Source organism: Herpailurus yagouaroundi, unplaced genomic scaffold, assembly GCF_014898765.1.
Source record: "Herpailurus yagouaroundi ecotype Mexico unplaced genomic scaffold, PumYag 161, whole genome shotgun sequence".
NCBI classification, from domain to species: domain Eukaryota; kingdom Metazoa; phylum Chordata; class Mammalia; order Carnivora; family Felidae; genus Herpailurus; species Herpailurus yagouaroundi.
In genome coordinates, this window is record NW_024412402.1 from 8,530,701 (window position 1) to 8,539,107 (window position 8,407).

The 8,407-nt window shown below is 49.2% G+C and overlaps 1 long non-coding RNA gene across 1 annotated transcript in view; it reads right to left on the reverse strand.

Annotated features, from left to right (window-relative positions):
- Positions 1-214: 214 nt before the first annotated feature.
- The window catches only part of LOC121035426 (uncharacterized), a 161,887-nt gene continuing 153,694 nt past the window's right edge, over positions 215-8,407 (reverse strand). Inside the window, exon 5 of the long non-coding RNA XR_005792886.1 lies at positions 215-324. This is a non-coding gene — a long non-coding RNA (uncharacterized LOC121035426). The remainder of the gene's footprint in view (positions 325-8,407) is intronic.

Consider the following 8,407-nt stretch of genomic DNA (forward strand, 5'->3'; position numbering starts at 1 on the left):
CAGGGTTAGGAACAGGCCCCTGACACAAGGGGTTTGCACAGGCGCACAAAGGGAAAGAAAATCAGAGGAGATGAAACCATACAAATTTCGGGTAATAGAAAGAGAGGAAAGAGATGTGCGTGTGGCCTGGGTCTCGGCTCAGAAAGGTCGATTCCAAGAAGACGCTGCTCAACTTTATATTACTTTTCAGAAAGCCAGTGAGCTGAAAAATAACTCTCACCTTTTTTTTTTATATTATTATTCGTTTCTTCTTCACATTGTTTTGTGCATCTCGGTTGTTCATTTCTCCCCGGCCTGATTTCATTTGGAGATTTGGCCTGGAGCCTGGAGGGGAAGACAGTCCTTCTTTTCAGAATGCATTTATTTCAAACCCTCAGCAGCCTCTCCTGGGTCTGCCCCTGTCCGATCTTGGGGTGTGGGGTGTGGATGGGGTGGGGGCGGGCCCTCTCCTCTGGTTCATAGAAGTCTGCACGTTGTCTGTGGACAGATGTGTGTGTGCACACGTGTGTGTGGGTTTGGGTGGAGGTGAGTGTTTATGAAAGGGCACACATGTGAGTCTGCACGCATGTGGAAATGCACACGTGTGGGCTTTTGAGTGGCTGTGAGGGTTACCACGAGTGTGTGCTTGTGGGGTCACGTGTGTGTGTATGTGTGTGTGTGTATGGGCGTGCGAGTGCAGGCGTGGGCCCAGGAGCCCCTCCAGGTGGGAGGGACCTGCAAAGCTGGTTTTTCTGATTCCCTGGAGTCTGCAGTGGCAGAGGCTGGTTCCTTCACCTTTCACCAAGCTCAGCGAGCCACAGATGTTGTTTGAACCAGGGAAAATGTCAGCCCCCAGGAGGAGCCCAGCTTTAACTCAGAGTGAGCCCCTAGGACGCGAGGCAGTGTATTCTGGGTATTGTGCTTTGGATCCATTTGCATTTGCTCTTTCCAGTGACTCTGGGCTGGTGGGTGGGTGTGAAGGAAGGGGGCTTCTCCTCGGTACCCCCCGCCCCTCCCAGATCCCGGCCTCCTGGTGAGGCTGGTACCAGAGGAGGCGAAGGAGTTGCTCCAACAAGCATCCTAATCAACCCCCGACGTCACCCCCACTCCCACAGCAACCTAGAAGGATTCCTCCTGAACCAAAGAGCTGTCAACTGGGTCTCAGGGGGGAGGCCTCGTAGCCAAAGCTGGGTTTTCCAGTGTTCATGATGCCCCCGGCAGGCGCCTCTGAAAATAGCCTCTCTTGTGCAAGACAGCCTGCCCTGTGGGGCGGGTGGCAGAGCAACTGAGCTTTGCTGGAGACAGAAAAGTGGACAATACAAATGTTCTTACCCCCTTCATCACCAGCCCTACAGGTAGGGAGTCGGTCGGATGGAACCCTCCCAAGGGAGAACCCCACAGACCGTGCAGAAGACACAGAGGCCCCAGGGCCACGCGCCTCTGGGGCCCTGGTTCATTAGGACCACCCCCACTGTTTCACTATTTAGGCAAATGATGAAAGTCTGGCTCAGAGAGGCTAAGTTACTTATCTGGGGGCACACAGTCAATACGCAAAAGAGCTGAGTGGCTTCTCATCACGTGGGCAACTGACACGCAGGGCTCACCACCCCTGGACCAGGCAAGCTGCCGGGAGGAGACAGAGCCCAAAGAGAGCGACGAGAAGTACTTTACGCTTGGGTTCTACCGGGTCACAAGAAGATCCAGGTCCTGCCCCAGGCATGTCCGGTGCCTGGTGAAACAAGACCTACGTGGGACTGTGGGAGCACTGGTATCTAGGCCGAAGCTCCCCTCTCGTTCACTACTGGATTTTTGTCATCCATCTACATCCGCTGAGCCCTGCGGGAGGCAGTGGGCTGGAAAGAGAAGAGGCCGTGTGACCATGTTTCGGTCACTTAGACTCTCGGCACCTGCAAAATGATGATGCGGGTGGATGCCTCACTCACAGGGCTGGTGTGGAGTTTGAATGCACTGATAGGTGTGGAAATAATTCACGTGATGCCTGGCACGTGACAGTATTCAGATTGGGTCCATTTCCCTTTTGCTATGATGGGCGGGGAGCTTGAAAGTTCCCACAAGCGCCCACAGGTGGGCTCAGCCAGTAAACCCTGCCCTGGTTACCACCTCCACCGGGGGAAGCTGGGGCATGGCAGCTGTGAATTTGGCTCATTCTAGGTGGTGCCCTGATGTAAGGGGGGGGGGTCCCTGGCTCCCCCTCCCTCTCTGTGCTGATTCTGTTGAGTTACAGAGCAGGGGTAACTGCTGCCCTCCCTTTCCTCTTTGTTCAGGACCAGAAGCAATTGACTGGCAATAGCAGAAGGGTTCTGCTTTGCCTTAGAGAAGGTCTGGAAGAGGGGACACCCCATAGGAACCCCGCCTCTTCCTTAGCACCCTAGACCTCCGACTCCCGAACATGAGTCTTCCCCTTGGCAGAGACCCCCCAACATTTGTGGATAATAATAACTGACATTTTTCAGCGGTTTGCAGTTGAAAAGCATCTTCACAACAGAGCGTGATAAGGAGTGTGGGCCCGGGCAGCAGAGAACCTAGGCTGTACTGCCAGGGTCTATGTAAAGCCGGTGCCCTGATACCAACCCAGAGGGATGTTGCAGGATTCAGGGAGGTAAGAGATGCATACGTGTAATCCAGGAGCCTAATTCACCTAAAATAAACATGCTAGCCCTATCTGTGTGACCTTGTGCAAATTGCGTTAAACCCTCTGTGTCTCAGTTCCCTTATTTGCAAAATGAGGCTGATCATAGTATCCACCTGATAGGGTTAAATGTGTATTAGATGAGGATTAATGGGGATTAAGTGAGTTAATATTAATAACACACTTAGAATAGTACCTGCTGCATAATGAGCGCTCAGTGAAATATAAATACAGTCCTTTCTGGGATTATTGTACCACCACAGCTACCTTTTGCAGTAAGAACATTGTTAGTCCATTTCATAGATGGAGAAACCGAGGGGCTAAGTCACTGGCCCATGACTTGAACTCCAGACTATTTTTTAAAGTTTATTTATTATTTTTGAGAGACAGAGAGACAGAATATGAGCAGGGGAGGGGCAGAGAGAGAGAGGGAGACACAGAATCTGAAGCAGGCTCCAGGCTCTGAGCTGTCAGCACAGAGCCCGACGCGGGGCTCGAACCCACTAACTGAGAGATCATGACCTGAGCCTAAGTCAGATGCTTAACTGACTGAGCCACCCAGCCCCCTCCCACTTTTTTTTAATGTTTATTTATTTTTGAGAGAGAGAGAGCATGAGTGGAGGAAGGGCAGAGAGAGAGGGAGACACAAAATCCGAAGCAGTTTCCAGGCTCTGAGCTATCAGCACAGAGCCAGATGTGGGGCTCGAACTCACCAACTCTGAGATCATGACCTGAACCAAAGTCCTATGTAACCCAATGAGCCACCCAGGTGCCCCTTGAACGGTAGACTCTCTGATGTCAAGTGAGGGTTCCTTGCACTCCTCTGGCCTCAGCAGCTTTGGCCGCTTCTCCTCCGTGGCTAGACTGTCCAGGGGACCCTGGCCTCCCTTGGTGTCCCTCTCAGCCCAGCTTCAGACAGCCTCTCTCTCCTTCCTGCCTTCCCACAGAGCAGGGGTGGCTCAGGCTTTCTCCCCAGACAAGGGAGCAGCCTCAGAAGAGCTGAGCCCTCAGGCTCCCGCCCTTTGGGTTTTCCCGCCCTCTGGTATGCCCAATCCTCCTCTGACTTCTGTCCTTTGGTCCTTTCAGAGGCTGTGGGGTCACAGCCCTCACTACATGCGGGCCTGTGTTGGGGGCGGGGCACGCGGGCCAGTGAGGTCTCTCTCCGCAGTGGCCCTCCAGGCACCCAGCTGCAGCTAGGACCGCCGTGAGGGCCTGGATGATTCGGTGCCTCCCTGAACCGCCTGCGTGCACCCCCAGCACACACGGGCGCGCGCGCACAGCCCTACACAGAGGAGATGATCAAGCGCAAAGAGTCCTCGTGTGCTACTTTATATGGCAAATAATTGAGCCGTACCCTTGTGGTCTCAGTGAGGAGTTTCATCCATATTCATGCCTCGCGTTTCCTGTGGAAACGAACACGCAGACATTCCAGCACAACAGTGGGTGCAAGAAACCTCAAGCACTAATTCAGTCCCCCCCACTACCCATACCGCCAGAGCCGAGTTAGATAGCCATCTAACCAGCAGGGAGGCAGCCTGCTCTGTGCTGGGGACTTGTCCTCCTGTCCCTGTCCCGCTCTCTGGCTTCGCTGTCTTCTTCCTTCCTTTCCTTTTAGGCCTTCTTGGTCCCCTGCCCCTCTTCCCTTCCCTCCCCTTCCATATGGCCTCCCCTCCGTCCAGCCTTCCCCTGCAGGCTCCTCTCTGCCTTTCCTGCCTTCCAGGCCTCCTGCCACCGTGGCCAAATGTGCCTCCCCAGAGCCTACAGGTTCACTTTCCTCGTCTAGTTATGATGGGGTGGGGGTGCTGGGAAGCTGGTTTGGAGAGTGCGTGTCTGTGAATACCAAGCATGTTAATAGGTTAAAGTAAATCTAAAGTAACATTTGAAAGCAGAGAGATGAAAGCAGATCACAGGCCAAAGATCAAACAATCTAGAGCCACTTCTAAGCCTTTTACAGCTGGAGATTATTAGCATTTGAAAGTGAAGAGCATTACAGGGAGAGAGGGGGAAAAAAAAGTCGGAAGGAATTTTTGTTGTGGAGATAAAAACTGAAATAAATGACAGTGGAAAGCGAGAACTAGAAAGAGGCTGACTTATTTTAAAACCACATTAAGACAGTGGGGGAGGGGGGGATACCGATGGCTGTATTTTTAGCTCCTCAACCGGCATCTGGGCTCCGTGCGGAGGTCTGCAGCCCTCCCGGGCCTTCTGGAGGTAGGAAAGAGGTTTCCGGTGCCCACTGACATCCCCTTCCCTCCAGCTGAGGCACAAGGCCTGCTCTGGGAAGGGGGTGTGGTAAGAGGACAGTGGGAAGAGCTTGGGGCTGGAGCCAGATCCTTCCTCTTTGCTGCCAGGCACCCAGGACCCCTCGCCCACCCCTCTCCAGGGGGCATCCAGCCAGTCTCCCTAATGCTCCAACATTCGAGTTGGTGGAATCAAGAGATTGTCCACCTGTGAGGTTTTTTTTATTCCTGCCATCACAGGTATGACCCTCCCCACCACATCTGATCATCTGATAACCCTCATTCAGATCCAGGCTCCTCATTTTTCAGAGGAGGAGACTGAGGACCTCCTCCCCACATCCAGTGCGATAGATACCGCTAAATAAGAGAACATATAAAACCGCCCATCCTCCACACTTTTAATGTAGTCAGTATTTTCTAAGAACCAAGTATGAGTTAGGCATGCTGCTAAGTGCAGGGAAAAGTGTTGAACAAAGCAGGCAGAATCCCTACCTATGGGGCTCTTGACATCTTGTGTGAGGGGGCAGATATTAACTAAAATCTTCAGGCTAAACATGGGGGATTGATCACCATTTTTTTTTATCACCGTTCCCTCCTGAAATCACACTAACGTGAAATTCAAGTCACTGGAAACCGACCAGGGAAAGGCAAGTGGGAAAGATGTCTGAGGCATAGGACAAGTGTTAGCAAATGGAAGAGTGACAACTGACTTAATAGAAGGGAGGAAATGTAAATGACCCTGTCTGCAGGGAAATGTCCCTGGAAAAAGAGATGTGGCCTCTGGGGACTGCCCTCCACCCCAGTCCTAAGGAAGCAGGGGCATGAGGCACAGCAGAAGCTGGGATGGGGCTAAACAGGGGCACTGGTTAGACCTCCAAGATCCCCTCCATTGCCTGTGCAGTCAGGAAAGCAGCCTTCTCCTCAACGGTGAGCAGGGAGCCAGCAGGTGAGGGACCAGCCATCCTCCGAAGAAACTGAACCAGAGAGCACTGGGCTCAGGGACCCATGTGCATCGACGGATGAGAGTAAAGTATCGGCACTGGGCATAAAACAGGATGTTTAGGTTAAATTCTGCATCTTGAACAGTGAGATCCTCACTCTCCATTCCCAACTGAGCATTCATAATGGCAACAGCCTGGATATCCCTGAACTTCCATCCCTCACCCCTGCCGGAGTCACCCCTGACAGAGTCAAGAGAATTCTTCTCTGGAAAAACTGAATGGACAAAGAGGGTAAAGGGCAATACTGAGTGTCCCCTGAAGAAAAAGCCAGCGCCCTGTCCATTCCCTCTGTGGTGAATCCCACCAGTAAACAGGACCCAGCCATGCCCATAGAGCTGCCGATCAGGTGTTTTCTAATGACTTACAATCTTAAATATGGACAACTGAGGATCACCAGACATTCTAGGAAAGCCTCCACCATTAAGACCAGACAAGAAAATAGGAAGAAAAAAAAAAAAAAAAAAAAAGGAAAGGAACTCTGAAGAAACAGACACAGTCAGAAATAGAAAAAAACTTCAAAAATATATACAATCAATATTCTCAGAGAGATAAAAGCAGACCTTTCACCTGAAATAAAGTGGGAGAAAGATGGATGGATGGATAGATAGATAGATAGATAGATAGATACAAACTATAAGCATATACAAATACCATATATAAAATCAAAGCACAGAGAAAAGCTCTTGGCTATTAAAAATGATAGCAAAATTTCAGAATTCAATAAGAGGTCTGAAAGATAAAATAGAGGACATTTCCCCCAAAGTGGAACAGAAAGAAAGAGAATAAGAGAAAGACAGATAATGGGAGAGAAAATGAGAACACTAAGGATCAGTTCAGAAGGTCCCGCATTTGACCGTTGGAAATTCTAGAAAGGTTTAGAGAAAATGGACGGGATAATTATCAAAGAAATAATAGAAGAAAATTTCCCCATACTGAGAGATGTTGGTTTCCAGAATGAAGGGTCATTAAAGCTCCAAGGCATATGATCGTGACGTTTCAGACACCAGAGATGAGAGGCTCCTAAAAGCTTCAAGAAAGGGAGCAGCAGGGAGCCACCCTCAAGAGATTGGAGGGCAGTCTCCCTGGAAAAAAAAATAATAAAAGTAAGTTATAGATTATTTGATACACTCGCTCATATGACAAATAAAAGCAACAGAGGTTTCCCAGTTCTGTTGAATCATAAAGAAAAAATTATGAGACAGGTATAGAAAAGCAAGTCAAAAATGAGGAAAAGCATAAAGTTGCACAAGAAAGGAAACATAATCAGCATTGAGTATAGTACTGTCTCGGGAGTGAACCGTTTTTACTTACTCTTTTGTAAGAAGAGTATTGATTTAATTTTTTAAAGTGTGATATAAGTATATTATGGGAACTGAAAGTTATGAGCTAAGACTCGTGCCATAATAAGAAACTGCTAGACAAGGTCAAAAATAGTTCTGTCAGAAAAGAGAGTGGAAAAAAATAAAGAAGAAAGAACAGTAGCCACCTGCTTTATGTGGGTAGCAGTCAGTACTTACCAAGAAGGTGCGTAAGGAAACTCCCCAGGGGAACGTAAAGGTCTGACTAAGGGTCATAGTTTGGTTTGGTTACATAGTTGTCTGCCTAGGTCTGAACTCATGGATTGCTACACCGGAGATCTGCACATTTCATTGCACGGAAAATCTATTTCAAAAGGGGGAAAAAAGGAACTAGCAGCAAATAGTGAATTCTAATGATATGCTTGGTGGAGTGTTTAGGGATGAAATGTACTTACATCTGCAACTCACTTGGAAATGCACGGAAAGGTAAGATGGAATGATGGATGGGTAGAAGGATGGAAAATTAAAAAGTTATGTGATAGAACAAATATAACAAAATGTTAAGGGTAGAGTCTAGATGGTGGGTTTATGGGTATTTGCTATAAATTATTTCAACTTTGGTATGCATCTGAAAATTTTTGTAATAAAATGTTGGGGGGAAAGTAGAAGCTGGGTATGTTATTTGGGTGAAGGGCAAGGAGAAACAGCCAAGAGTTGAAAGTGGTTATCTCTGCAGGGTGGGAGGGACGTGATCAGGGCCAGCTGCCTGCCATGAAAAATCTCTTGACATAATTTGATTTTTAAATTCTGTGTATGTATTCCTTTGGCTTAAAAAAAAACTAATTTAAAAAAGGAAAAGAAGGGCGTATTTACTGATAAGTACTTTAAAATATGAAATGTATTTGCAAAAGAAAAGTATACAATTTAATAATTTGTGGAAGACAAGAACAAGGTGCCATGGCAGTGAGAGGGAAGCAGGGTACTCCTCAAGGCTGTGAGTTGGGGAAGGCCTCTCTGAGCCCCAGGACGTGGGGTTTCAGGCAAAGGGAAGAACATCACAAAGGCCCAAGAAGGCCAGTGATCCTTAGTGTAAGGGAGAAGGAGGAGGAGGAGGAGGAGGAGGAGGGGGACGAGGAGGGGGACGAGGAGGGGGACGAGGAGGGGGAGGGGGAGGAGGAGGGGGAGGAGGAGGGGGAGGAGGAAGGAGAGGGGGAAAGGCCCAAGAAGGCCAGTGATCCT